The sequence below is a fragment of the Marmota marmota genome, unplaced genomic scaffold (genome assembly GCF_001458135.2).
Source record: "Marmota marmota marmota unplaced genomic scaffold, marMar, whole genome shotgun sequence".
NCBI lineage: Eukaryota > Metazoa > Chordata > Mammalia > Rodentia > Sciuridae > Marmota > Marmota marmota.
In genome coordinates this window covers 13,026,137-13,039,921 of record NW_026000240.1, presented here as the reverse complement: position 1 = coordinate 13,039,921, position 13,785 = coordinate 13,026,137, and the positions used below count along the sequence as shown (strand labels likewise).

The 13,785-nt window shown below is 50.2% G+C and overlaps 1 protein-coding gene across 4 annotated transcripts in view; it reads right to left on the bottom strand.

Moving 5' to 3' along the window:
• The window catches only part of Kcnab1 (potassium voltage-gated channel subfamily A regulatory beta subunit 1), a 313,546-nt gene that overhangs the window by 139,096 nt on the left and 160,665 nt on the right, over positions 1-13,785 (bottom strand). The window contains exon 2 of one of the 4 annotated variants that reach the window (XM_048793904.1): positions 11,625-12,156. The exons of the other annotated variants lie outside the window; for them this stretch is intronic. The gene's annotated coding sequence lies outside the window, so the exon portion shown is untranslated. The remainder of the gene's footprint in view (positions 1-11,624; positions 12,157-13,785) is intronic. 4 annotated transcript variants of the gene reach the window in all.

Genomic DNA, 13,785 nt, shown 5'->3' with positions numbered 1-13,785 from the left:
CTTCGATACCTGCCTCATTTCCTCTCCTTCAGATTCCCAGGGCCTCCACCTTACAGCAGCCATGCCCCACATTTGCCCTGCCCCAGTTGACCTCCCTGAACATAGAAGGTTCCCATCTTAAGAAGGAGAAGTTGTAGTTTCATGGAACTTGCAGGGTAGGAAGCTGGATTTTTAGTTATTTTTTTTTCTTCTAAAATTAATCTCAGCTCCTCTAAGGTCAGCCAAGACCCAACAGGGAAGGGAGGCTGAGCCTGGTAGCCCAACTCCTGTTCTCAATGATGCGTCTTTACTTTGGGGCCACCCCATTGGAGCCACGGTGGGAACCATCACCTTTGCTTGGTCAAAGAGTCCCAGGGGATGTGGCCTCAAATTTGGTTAAGGAGTCAGACTTCCTCAGAGGTGAGGTGGCTTTCACTCGTGTTCTGTGTCTAATGAGTAAACTGGACCTGATTTGACATTAACATTGACAGTGATGGTGGAATGCCACAGCGTGGAAGCATGAAGCAGTAAGAAGGGCCACGTGATTGTTCAGAGGCCTGAAGAAGCAATTCACTCTTTCATGACTTCCTAAGCAGAAAAACTACCTTTAAAATGTTGAAACCCAATCTGCAGGGGAAAAAAAAAAGTAGAAAGTGATCATCTTAATATTTTCATAGATATTCTTAATGAGCTTATCACAGAGAAAATTACTGTTTATGAGAATGAGTCAAACTCCAAAAGAGTTCAACATTTTGGGGGTGTACCAGATATTAAATTCAGGGGCATTTGACCACTGAGCCACATTCCCAGCCCTATTTTGTATTTTATTTAGAGACAGGGTCTCACTGACTTGTTTGGCGCCTTGCTTTTGCTGAGGCTGGCGATGAACTCGCAATCCTCCTGCCTTAGCCTCCAGAGCTGCTGGGATTACATGCATGCATCACTAACCCGGCAAGAGTTCAACATTTTGAAATTTTTCAAAAATTGTTCTGGCTATGTTCATTTAAAATGTCATTTTCTGATCTCATCTAAAATATTATTCTATAAAAGTTTCTTTGCTGCAATTTGTTTTTGCCTTCATTTCCCCCATATTAGGTAGCTGTGCCATCTCTGAGTTTCCCTCTGATTTTGGATCAATTTTTTAAACATGCTTTTTTGGAAAGTGCATTAATATAATCAATTCTTATTTTAGGCAACTTCTATATCTTTAATTTAGATGTTTTTTTCTTTTCTTCCATTTAATGAGATCCTCCTTTTGTCTTAAGGAGGACAAAACTGTGTCCTTTTCTGATTGGCCCCTCTTTCCAGACCTATGACCCTACAGAAGGCACCTACCAGGCCATTTTCCCATGCAGGCCTTTTAGGGATCAGAAGAGAGTGTTGGGGTTGCATGGAGCATGTGGCCTTTAGAGCTACAGGTCCCCAGGCAGCTCCTGCCCCCCAGTCCCCCTCTGAGTGTCTTCAGTGCTCACCAGCCATGCTCCCTCAAGCCTGGATCTCAGCCCTGCAAGCGATGGCTGGTGCTCTGGCACTTGGCAGAAGCCAGAGTCTTGTCAGACAGAGAGGCTGAGGCAGACCTCACTGAGGAGAACCCCAGGGGCTGCTGATGAGAAGAGCACAGGGCAGGCCCTCTCAGGCTTCTCACCAGGTCGGCTGCGAGAAAGCCCTTTGGAAGGACAAGCCTGCCCAGGCCTGACACCTCCAGTACCCATGCTCCACCTATGTGCAGCTCCCACGTGCGGGTCCCATGTTACCCGACTGAGGCTAATCTCCTCTGATGGAAAATTTCTGAGAACCAAACTTAATCTAAGAGAAGAAAGAGAACAATTCCTGATACTGTTGTTCCTGTGCCAGAGTAAATAGAAGAAACCAGAAACCTGCCCCAGTTCTTATGCCATCTTCTGTGCCTGGCAGCCTACCCTGGGATCACCCTGCCTCTGGAAACGCCCTTCCTTCCCTCTCCTTTCTGCTCATTTTGTTTGACCATTCACTTTCTCATTTGTTCCTAATTCTGTCTCCCTGGAAGGAGATGTCTTCCCCTTTTGCAATATTTTTCCTTTTGTTTCTAGAATAAGCTTTGGTCTGGGACCCAGGACTCTTTGAGAACTAAAGGCTGGAGGGGGATAGGAAGCTGGGGGTCGGCCTTTCCTCAAATCCCTCTTTTTCCAGGGCTGTAGAGTAGGATGTTCAGGCAGACAGTTCACTCCAGAGATATTTTCTTAAAGTTGACGCTAATCTTCTTAGTCCCTTCATAATGCCCTGCCTAAGCCAGAGGCAAAGCAAATGCCATATTACTTTAACCGTCTCCCACCCCGCTCCCACTCGGCTCGACATTATCTGTGCTCAGCAAAAGGTCACTGCACTTATTTAATTGCAGAACAAAAAATGTCTAACTTTATAACCCTTTAAACAGACTTCAGAGAGGATACAGGACTGTCTCCAACATGTAATATTCTTGAAGCAAATCTGCTCTGGGGCCCATCTCTCCTGAAAACAAACCACCCAAGTATTAAACACCCTTCAAAAGACATCTTGTCTAGTTGTCAGAACAGGAAAATTCAGAGCGGCCCCGCGGGTGACAGACGGCGGCTCCCCTGCCAGCGCCTGCGAACCTGGAAGCCGTCAAGTGGCAGAGCGGAGGCTCAGCCAGCTCGGGGCTGGAACAGCGCTGCTGGAAGCCACCCATCTCCGCCGTTGCCTATCAAGCTGGCAGAAGACTCAGCTGAGGATGAGTTTTCTTCTTGGCTAGCGTATTGGAATCTGCAAGCCTCTTTCTGTAGGACAGAAGTTGTTGAGGGTTTATTTTTTCCTGACTTGAGCCAGAGCACATGGGAAGAGGAGCTTGAAATCTAACTTGGCCAACCATCAGAGCAAGGCAGGCAGTGCTCTTATTCATAGTGATGTTATCGGAAAGACACAAAATGGCGCATCGGGAGACCAGTTTGCCCAGGACAGAGGAGTTCCCCGAACATGGGTCTTTCAGTGGGAACCTGGAATGATCTGGGCAGGCCAGGAGGTTATTCATCCTAAAAACAAAACGAAGTAGCCCAAATCATGAGTGCTGAGCAACTTAGGTTTCACACTTGCCGCAGTCCGGCTGCAGCAAAATAACGGGGGGTTGGGGGGGGTAGGGGGGTGTGACGAGCAACTTGTGTACATTGATACAGCAGGAGAGGGAGCCGTTTATTGTAGGACAGGAGGGGTATATATACATTCCACACAGCTTATCTTAATTAACATAAACTAGATACAGCAGTCAACCAATAAGGAATCTCCACACTTAATGGCTCCGCTGGCGTTACTTCACAAACCACTCCCTCTGCAAAATGCCAGGCGCCATCTTGACTTGTTTACAGATTCTAACACACACTCATTAGGGCAGCAGACTTTAAGAGGTCGTCCTTATCTTTGATGAAAACCGCTGGAGCAGATTGCCCATCCATTTATATAAAAACTATAGCTTTTATATGAACAAAAGGATAAAGGAAAGGGGAGAGGTCTTGAGAACGTGCTTACTCCCCGCTCCAGCCTGTAGCTGCTCCCTGGAGTTTGCTGAACCCCCAATCCACATACACACCCTCAGAAAAATCCAAGAGGGTCTTGCCCATCAGATACCATTTAACATCTTATCAGAAGATAATAGCTGATCAACTGCTTACAGAATCAAAAATGTTCAGATTTGGGAGGCACCTGAAAAGTCATCTATCTGTCCAGGGGTTCCCAGAGTCCTGCCCAGCATCAATAGGGGTCTACAGATCACCAGAGGATGCTCGTTAGTCAGTCTATGCTAGGTTAGCTGCACTAACAAACATGCCCCACACCTCAACAAAGGTTTTTGTTACTCAGGCTCCATGTTCGCTGTAGGTGGACAGCTCTGCTTGTTTGGTCCCTCAGCCTCCCAAGTGGCTGGTCACAGTCTAGAACAAAGACACAACTTGGAACGTTCTCCCTCTGGCAGTTCAGTGCTTCAGCCAAGAAGAGACTTCCAGAGGTGCCTTGTTTACAGACTCTAACATGAGTAGCCTCCACTTTTAAGCTCCAGCGCATTAGGGTTCAGAGGAGCTGAGTTTGCGGCCTGCTCTTCTTCCCCCAGCCTGTCCCCCCAGTCTGGTTATAGTGAATCCCTTTCCTTCCTAATATTTGCTTTCTCATTTCTCAAATGTGCTGTGCAGGTCAAGGCTCTCTGAGTGTTCACACGCACAGCGATCACCCCTGCTGCAAAGCCAGAAGGACTCATCCCCACGCTGGCCAGCACCTTCTAGAGCCCCCCCCTGCCCCCGCAGACCTCCATGTGCTCCCTGACCCCATCTCTTCCCAGCCACGCTGCAGGAGCACGAGGGCCCATCTGAAGAGGAGTGGGGAGTGAGCAGGGAAGCCGGCCAGGACTGGGTCAGCTTTTCCCAGCCTTTCAGGAGCGTTGCTTGTTCTGTGTCTGCTCTGAGCCTTTCTGTCATGACTAGTGCGCTGGGAAAGCTGTTTCCCAGGCTGGTGCATCCAGATGCTCCCATCTCCCAATGGGCAGCTCTTCCCTTGGTGGCTCACCATGTCCACTCCCCTTCCTCCCCGTGAACAGCAAGCAAACAAGCTGTTCTCAGGGCCTGGGTCAGCATTGACAGCTCATGAATTGCGGCCAGGTCAGTGGGGACAGGAGGCAAAAGTCAGCCTCTGCTGCTGCCACCCCTTCATGTCTCACAGCAGGACAGGAGCAGTGGCAGAATTAGAGTCAGGAACAGGAAGCTCCTCAAGGACACATTTGTCCACCTGCCACTTTTTGAGAAAACTGAGACCCAGAGGGGTCAAGTGAGTTTCCTGAGGCCACCTTTCCTGTGGTAGATTCCGTGCGTGTGGTACTGGGGACTGAACCCAGGAGCTTTGCCCTGAGCCACATGCCCAGCCCGGTTGATTTGTTATTTTGAGACAGGGTCTTGCTGGGTTGCTGAAGCTGGCCTCAAACAAGTGGGTGACACTGAAGATCTAGCCCACTCCATGTTCACAACCCCACAAGGAGGGCTGTCACCATTCCCACTTTAGGGGTGAGGAAGTGGGTGTGGAGGGGTCTGCAGCTTGTCCCTTGATGGCCACTCGGCTCCTTCCCACAGCCTCCTTCTGCACCTTCCTGGAGCCACCCCGTGTTCACAGGGAAGACGGCAGGAGTGGGCCCTTCCCTGGCCTGTGGCTGCTCTTCCCCGAGCAGGCCCCGAAGGAGGTTAACTGCTTTTTTGGTATGCTCGCCAAGGCCCAACACAGAGGGGCCAGAGAGGCTGAGGACAGTGGGGCCTGCACGTGGCCTGGGCGACCCCTCTGCTGAGGCTATGCACACAGCCTCCCAGAGACGGAGAGCAGAAGTCCACTGCACAGCCTGACGGCAGCTGCCCTTAGAAACAGCGTGTCTTACGAGAAGTCCTTTGTTCTCCTGTGATAACGCAGTTATTTGACACTTGATGGTTTAAGTCAATCAAAGGGTGGATTGACAGGAAGAAAACCTTCAAACTGACCGTCTGCTTCTGCGCCCTGCATTTAGCATTTCTGTTTTTAAGAGGCGAGGTCTCCATGGAACTCTGGGTCCTTGACTTGTGCTTCCCTGAAGCCTTTCCAAATTGTTCTTTACGGGAAATAAAAATGAGATTAAGCTCTCCATTTGAGGACCAGCTGCAACAGGGTGATTAAATCTGTCCAGGTTCCAGAGGCCCTGACTCCCGGGAGATTTCCAAGGATTCCATGGCGTTCACGGCGTTCTCCCTCTGCTGACTGGAAGTGTTTCTGGTAGATATGATTGCCCTGTGGGTATGCCTGCTCTGTGGATGTGAAACACAGCAGGGGACATTTCCCACTACTCAGAGGCTGGAAACTCAGGCTCAGGACCACCTGCATTTTCCAAGCTCAGGAGTTGCTGCCTGGTCAGTGGCTGCACCTTAAAACCTCCCCAAACTTAACCCCCCAGCATCCCCCGGCACTCACCATGGGCCTGCTGACTGTAGAGGTTACTATCTAATGTGCTCTCACCAGCTTGACTCAACCTTCTCTCTCCACAAGGCACCTGATATTTTGGCTACAACAAATTTGATTTACCCCTGAAACATCATTCTTTGTCGGTTGTCTGGTGTCTTTTCTTGGAGTGTTTCCCTCTACTCAGAAAACTCCTATTCATCCATCGAAACCCAGCTCAAAAGCTCATGACTCATAATCACACTTAGTGAGTGTGCCATGCGGCAGGCATTGTTCTGAGCTCCCCTCTTGTGCTAACTCAGTAGTTCTCAGAGGTAGCAGCCGGGCCACCGGCATCAGCATTAATCAGGAGAGTGCTAGGAATGGACACACTAAAGGCCCTCCCTGAACCCACTAATCATAATCTCTGGGGAAGTGCCCAGAAATCTGTCTTAACCAGTTCCCTAGGTGATTCTGATGCACATTCACACTGGAGAACCATTTTCACTTGACTCTGCAAATAGCCCTATGGGGCAGATTCTCACTTTCCAGATGAGTTCCTCTGTGCCCAGAGAGGCTGAGTAACTTACCCAAGGCCACATTGCTAGCCCAAAGCCACACTCCTATTCTGCTCTCTGCTGTGCAAAGCTCTTAGAGTTTTACTTTCTTCATGAAGAATGTGATGGTCTGGATCTGGGATGTCCTCCAAAGGTTCAGTGTGTAAGGCTTGGTCCCTGGTGCAGCCTTGTGCAGAGCTGGGGCTTTGGGGGAATACTTGGATCCTGAGGGCTTCGACCTCATCAGTGGGTTAGTCCACAGATGGCTGAATGGACTCCTGGTAGGTAGGACCTGGTTGGAGGAAGCAGGTCACCTGGGGCGTGCCCTGGTAGGGTTCCTCTTCTCTGTTCCCCTCCCTGCCCCTCTCCCTCCTCCTCCTCCTCTTCCTCTTCCTCCTCCTCCTCTCCTCCTCCTCCTCCTCCTCCTCTTCCTCCTCCCCCTCCTCTTCCTACTCCCCCTCCTCCTCTCCTTCCCAGTGGCCATGGCCTGAGCAGCTGTCCTCCCCACACCCTTCCATCACAATGCTCTGCCTCACCTCAGGCCCCGAGCAAGGGAGACAACCAGCTGGAGACTGAGATCTCTGAAACCACAAGTCAAAATAAATCTTTCCTCCTCTAAGTTGTTTTTCCCAGTTATTGTGTCCTGGAGAGGGAAAGCTGACGACCAAGATGAAGCCCCTCCCTCCCTCCTCTCCATGGCTCTCCTCTCTGCACCGCCTGGCTGTGCCATCTCCCTTCCCACTGCCTCTCGCAGAGCAGCAGAGCCAGGCGTCTGACTGGCTCCACATCGGTGAGTCCTCCAGGCTGAAACGCTGCGGGGTGTGCCTGGCCTGGGGAGATGGCCAGGGGACTTCGCTTGTAATGAGTGAGAGAGTGAAGCCCTCACAAGCCTTGATAGATGGTGTGCCGCAGTAAAAGCAGCTGGACAGCCTGAAGTCTTCCCTAGGAGCAATGGTGTCTGGACCCCGGGCCTGTCCATCCCCTCCAGGATGCTCAGGTGGTTTCATGAGGAGACTTGGGCTCTGCTTACGCCACATGCAGAGCTGGATGCACCATTAGGATGCATTCCAACACCTATTGGCTGCTCTGAGACTCTGCAAAATACTGTAAAAACTGAGGGTCAGAAGCAATTGGCTTATGCTAAAATCCATTAACAATGTGGTAAATTCAAGCCCTAAATCCCTTATTTTTTTCTTCACATGGGAAAAATATACCTGATTCCCCTCTTCTCAAATAGCATTGCTGTAATTTATGGAAACCTGTTGACGATCCTCATCAGAGGCACCCTATTTCTCTCCAAATAACATCACGTCTCAGACAGTGAAACGGCAGCATGAGCTTGCAAGAGAGTCTCAGGAGGCAGAGCTGACGTGCTGCGTGGCTCGGGAACTGCAGAAGGGAACAGGGGGTGAGGCTGGGTCCATCTGGCTCCTACCCAGACTTCCCCTTTCGACCTTACCCTCATGATAGTCCTGGTGGCAACTGGTGGCCCCATCTGTTTCCAATAAGGAAACTGAAGCTCAAGAAGTTCATGTTCACAGCTGGGCACAGTGGTGCATCCCTGCAATCCCGGATCTGAGGCAGGAGGGTGGCGGGTTTGAAGCCAGCCTAGGCAAATTAGCAAGGCTCAAAATTAAAAATTAAAGGGCTGGGTGTAGATCAGTGGTAGAGCACTTCTGAACTCATCCCCAGTATTGTGGGGGAAGTGGGGAGGAGGAGTGGAGGTTCACCTTCACAAGGTCACAGAGCTGGTAAGTGGAGGTCTGAGACCTGAACCTGGGCCTGCCACCTGCCTAGGCCACACTGTCCTCTAAGCAATTTCTTTGATAGCTGAGGGGGTGGTGGGGAGGTAAGGCTCAGGCAGGGCTCTGGGTCCTCAGTTCCAGAGTCAGGGCACTCTGATGTCTTTTGTGACACATCCCCCTCCCTTACCACTGCCTGGGTCAGCCCTGGGCACCTGTTCCTGCCAGATGTGTTTTGAATAAACAAACACCTTTCCAGAACCCTCACCCTGCTCGGTGCCTGAGGCATTGTAAATATGTTCCCAGAGGGCTTAATCTTTAATCCTGGCTTGGGCTTTTGACATTACTGATTATTTCAGTGTTAAAAAAAAAAAGGATGTATTTTCAGGCAGAAAAATACAGTTTGCAATACGCACGCTCTGGATTTAGAACGAAGCTCCGTCCCCAGAGGAAGTGGAGAAGAGCAGGAGTTGCAGATGCATCTACACCCGGCTCTGAAAGCCACAGCTTAGTGACGCGCCCTGGCCGCTGCCCCTTCACCAGGGGACTGGCTCCGAAAGTCACAGTGGAACCCTCTAACACGTAGCCTCCTAGGGCTTCCTCTGGAGGGGCTCGGTCCTGGAGGGCTCTGCCGCACCCCTGCCCTGCCCCACACTGCTCCTTCCCCAAGGAGCCCAAGGATGGACCTGAGCAGGCCAGTGCCATGTCAGAGAGGCATGAGCCACAGGGCCACCGGCGGCAGGGTGACCCCCCTCCAGGGCCAAGAGGCAGCCATGCTCATGCCAGATCAGGAGAGGGGGTGTCCTCGACCTGTGCACCTCAGCAAAGGATGCCATCGGCCAGGGAGGAGGAGGAAGGCGCATACTGTCCTGGCTGATGAGACTTTTCCTTCACATAAATTTAAAGTTACTTTATTTCCTGCCAGATTGGAAACGACTCAGATGACCTTCCTCTTTATAAACAGGCTTATTTGTGAAGTCTTTTTATATTTCTCAGAGGTGAGGTGCCCTGATGCGACAGTTGGGGCAAGTGAGACTTGAGGAATGTCGTCCAGCCTGGTGTCAGGGGAGAACGCGAAGGTCTAAACATAAATTTTATAGAAGAAGAAACTACAACTTTTCTTCTTATATGAAACGACATTTGTTTAAACTTCAATAAGTGCATGGCTCATAGGTGACCAAGTGTGCAGGGCTGAAGGTGCTTGGTGGCTTCTGTTTCCTGAATGGAGTTAAAAAAGTGCTTCCCCTAGATCCCCGGGGAACATGGGTTTACAGCTGTGTGTGGCAAGGTCTGTGGAAGGAGCTGGGGCTCAACTTCCTTCCTTCCTTATTTCCTTCTTCCCGTTCTCAAAACAAACATATTTGCAAGTTTTCCACTCAGCTATGAGCTTTTGACCCACCTGGGACTGGAGAGAATGAGACCTGAGATGCCCCATGACGCAGCCAACCTACTCTTGCACATGGAAGAGAAATGAATGCACACGCTCGCCAAAAGTTAAGTACCCAAACTGGAAGCGACCCTGAGATAGTCCCTGGACCATGAAAGGGATTAGTGTGTGGGGGCGTCTCTGCACAGTAGATGACCATGTTGGAACAGGAAAGATCAAAGTGTTACATGCAAGACAACCCGGAGGAATCTGAACATCAGAGCACGTGAGAGAAGCCGGGTCCCACAGGTCGCACTCTGTACCATGCCCTCTGTACGAACTTCAAGGACAGGCACTAATCTCTGCCCACAGGAACCAGAACTGTGACCGCCTGAGGAGCTACACTGACCAGGGAGAGGCCCCAGAACCTGCGGGGGTTCTCGGCCTTGTCCTGCCCATGGTCCACAAGCACACGCCTGAAAACCTTATCCAGTTGCACGCTGAAGATCCTGCACCTTACTACAATGAATATCACGTCGATAAAATATTAAAGAGATAAGCAAACCAAGAAACTAAGACACAGCTGCAGCAAGAAAGCCCAGCCCTCAATGCTCCACCAAGAAGCTCGAGGATATGACGATGCTAGTGTTTCCTTCCCTGAGGGACATGCTGCCGAGGCACCAAGCAGCTCAGGGCAGCCGCCTTATGCAGGAAGTGTCAGCAGCTTCAATCCTCTGCTGGTCCTAGGGGATCACAGAACAGGCATTTACCATACCCAGAACCAGGGCATTATTTGATCTGAGGTCACACTGAGAGTCCCATCAGTGCCGGGTCACAGCCAGGCATGCTGGCGCTCACGTGGCGCACTTTCCGTTCACCACGCTGCTACTCCAAGCAAATAAAGGTACAAAAGCCAGAGGGAACTCTCTCCAAGCAGCAGGAGCAGCCGCTTCAAGGAGGATAACTGCGGTTCCTTCCCAGATGCTCCGGCCCATGCTGGATGGAGCGCCAGGTGAGCTCTAGGTGCAAATGCACTCACCTGGGCTTCAGGGGAGCAGGGAGCCATTGTCCAACCAGGATGCCCCTCCCAGATTTGCCAGGATGCTTGGTTACATTTGAATTTTAGATCGACAGTGGATGTGGATTTTAATGTAAAAATGCCCAGCATGATGCATGGAAGATGTTCCCACTGGAAGATGATTCCCGGCTTATCTGAAATCCAAACTTAACTGGGAATCCTGTATTTTTATTTTTTAAATCTGGCAACCTTATCTGCTCCCATATTTCCCATGATACCTGTAAATCTTAGAGCCTTTCATCTCACAGTCACAAATTGGGTTTGACTGCAAAAATCCAAACAAAGCCTGGATAGCTGCTGTCATGAGCTTGGGGATTGGGATGGAAAAGGGACCCTAAGGGGAGATTTTGCCACCCAAGAACTTTGTCTTGTTCATTTTTTTCTGTTAAAAGCTCTTTCAGGAACAGAGTGGGGGAGATAGCTTAGCTTACTGGGTGAATGAATTTATGACCGGGTTCCTTTGCATTTCTGTGCCTTCGTCCCCTTAGAGGTGAGAAGAGGATGGGAGCTGCACACTGGGCCACCCTTCTGCCTTCACAATGCCACCACAGCCATTTCCATTTGTCAGCACTTGGGTCGAGGTGGCCACAGGACTCTGAGATGTCATTTACAGGGGAGGGGAACAGTTAAAAGCCTCAAGCTCATGCAAAGCATTGTGGGAGCTGCAAAAATCTTGGAAAAGTCCCCATTTACCATCAAGAATCCAACCCAGCTGCCCAGGCATCGGATTAGCCACTGACACCAGGATGACATCCTGCTTCTCGAAGGTTTCCTGCAGACCCCAGGGACCAGGCCCTTCTGCTAACCTCATGCCTGTTTTACTAGCTAAGTGAAATTGCTCCTGGGAGCTGTGTGGCTTATATTTAAATGCAGCAATGCTTTAAAATAAAGCATATGCAACCCACTGCGTGGGTTGAGCAAAGTGGTCTCCCTGTTCCAATGCTACTAAAATAAAATTAAGACGCAGAGACACCGACCTTCCTCCTAACCCCTAACCATTCCACAGTGTGGCTCTGAGCCGGGATGTGGCAGTGTTGCAGGCTGGAGAGTTGCTCTGGTCCTTTCCAGGAATGGGGTGCTGGGGATCCTCCATGGCTGGCTTGGTGTTCTCCCTCAAATGACCTCAGAGCATATTGAGGCTGCCGAGAGCTGGGAACTCCGGGACACACTTGCCATTCCAGTGGAGGCCATCACGCTTGACTTTATCAGCCAGCCACTTTGGGAGATGGACATTCAGTCCTCTGTTTCCAGACTTAACAGATGGTTATTGATCATGTGTGGTGGCCCAGCCCTCTTGTAGGTGTGAGGGGCATAGTGGTGACAAGGCAGCCAATGTCCCCAGTGTTGAGGAGCAGGCCCTGTTCCTGCAGAGAAGACACACCCCACATTGGCTCCAAAGCACTGAGTTCATGTCGCTTCCTCGCCATCTGTCATTGTCCTTCCACACCTGAAGTTTCTGCTCTGTTATTCAAAGTTCACCTGCTTCTCATACCACCTTTGTTTTAAATGCTGGGGAGAAAGAAGGAGAAAAGTGTCAAAAAAGAAACTACGAGTCAGGCGTGGTGACACATGTCTGTAATCCTAGCTGGTCGGGAGGCTGAGGCAGGAGAATCATGATTTCAAAGCCAGTCTCAGCAATATAACAAGGCACTAAGCAACTCAGTAAGACCCTTATTCAAAATAAAATATAATAAATGGAAACATCAGTCTTGTGGAAATGGTGTCAGGAACATAGCCTGAAAAGCTGGCCCAAGGATGTCCATGGGCCACACTCCCCTGTTCCATCTCAAAGTCACTCATGATCACTAGGCAATGCTGAGCTGACGTGGATCTGGGGCGAACAGTCTGGATCTCTCAGAACACACACTGAGTCCAGATCGGCTGAATTCAAGCTCCCGTTCGCCTGCGTCTCGCAGACAAACCGCTGTGACTCAGCACTAAACGATCCCACTGAAACAACTGATCGGCCCTTCTGAACCTGCTGAGGTTAATACCAACGAGCCTTCATAGGCAGTGGCCACAGGATTGAGTCGGGGCTTGGGAGAGCCAGTCAGGACCCACCCGTTGCATTGGTCACCCTGCAAAGGGAACGAACTGTCTCCATTTGCATGGGATACCACCATGGCAGAGAACTGACGTCATCAGAATGCGGCGGAGGAGATAACTTCATTGAAACCGGCGGCGACAGGTGTGTAACCCCCTAGCCCTTCCTCTCCACACAGCGGGGAAACCTTAAGGGCCCCTCCCAGCTCTCCCGTGAGCGCGATAGATCGAGGGAATCAGGAGTGGCACAGGACCTGCGGCGCGGAACCCCGGGCTACTGCTCCCACCAGTTCTGACAACTGAGGTCTCTTGCACCAGCTACCGGGGGCGTGGCTACCGGAGGGCAAGCAAAATTTCGCTGAGGGTTCTCAGCCCCAAGCTCCACAAACTTAGGGTCTGAGGGAATGGCAAATGGGGAGAATGTGCCCAGGCATTCAAGAAAATAGGGCTCCTGGGAGCAGCAGACCTGGCGTGTAGCCAGTATTGTGGTGAGCGTCACCGGTAGGTGGGGCCTGGCTTGAGGAAAAGTGGATAAGTGACTAGACACAAGAGAAGGCTCTAGGCACTCAGGACTGGAGACCCACCCAGTCTGGGAGGAGGAGCTGCTGCACAGTGATTGGTTCCTGCGTATTGAGAGGAGAAGCTTGGCCCAGTGGGCGCAGCTCCACCTACTGGAAGAGAAGTTAATCAAACTCTAAGACTGCATTTATTAAATTTTGGGTTTTTTTTTCATTTTCTTTTTTTTCTTTTTTAAATTTTTTATTATTTTTTTTTAAATTTTAATCTTTTTGATTATTTTTTAAATTTTTTTTCTTTTTTTCTTTTCTATTTTTTTCATTTGTCTTTTCAATTTCCTTATTCCCCCTTCCTTGAATTCTACCTGGTTACTCTCATTCTCTTTAGTGACTTCTTCCCTTCCCTTCTAATACCTTTCCTCCCAAGCATCAAATAAATTTATAGGAGTAAACAGTAACTCAGCAGTCAAACAGAACAAGAAGTAACATGAGCAGCATGAAAAAGCAAGGAAGAAAAGGAGTACAAACAATGCAGGACAGCCTAAATATTCAGGAGGACCTAGAGGCATCAGAAAAATGG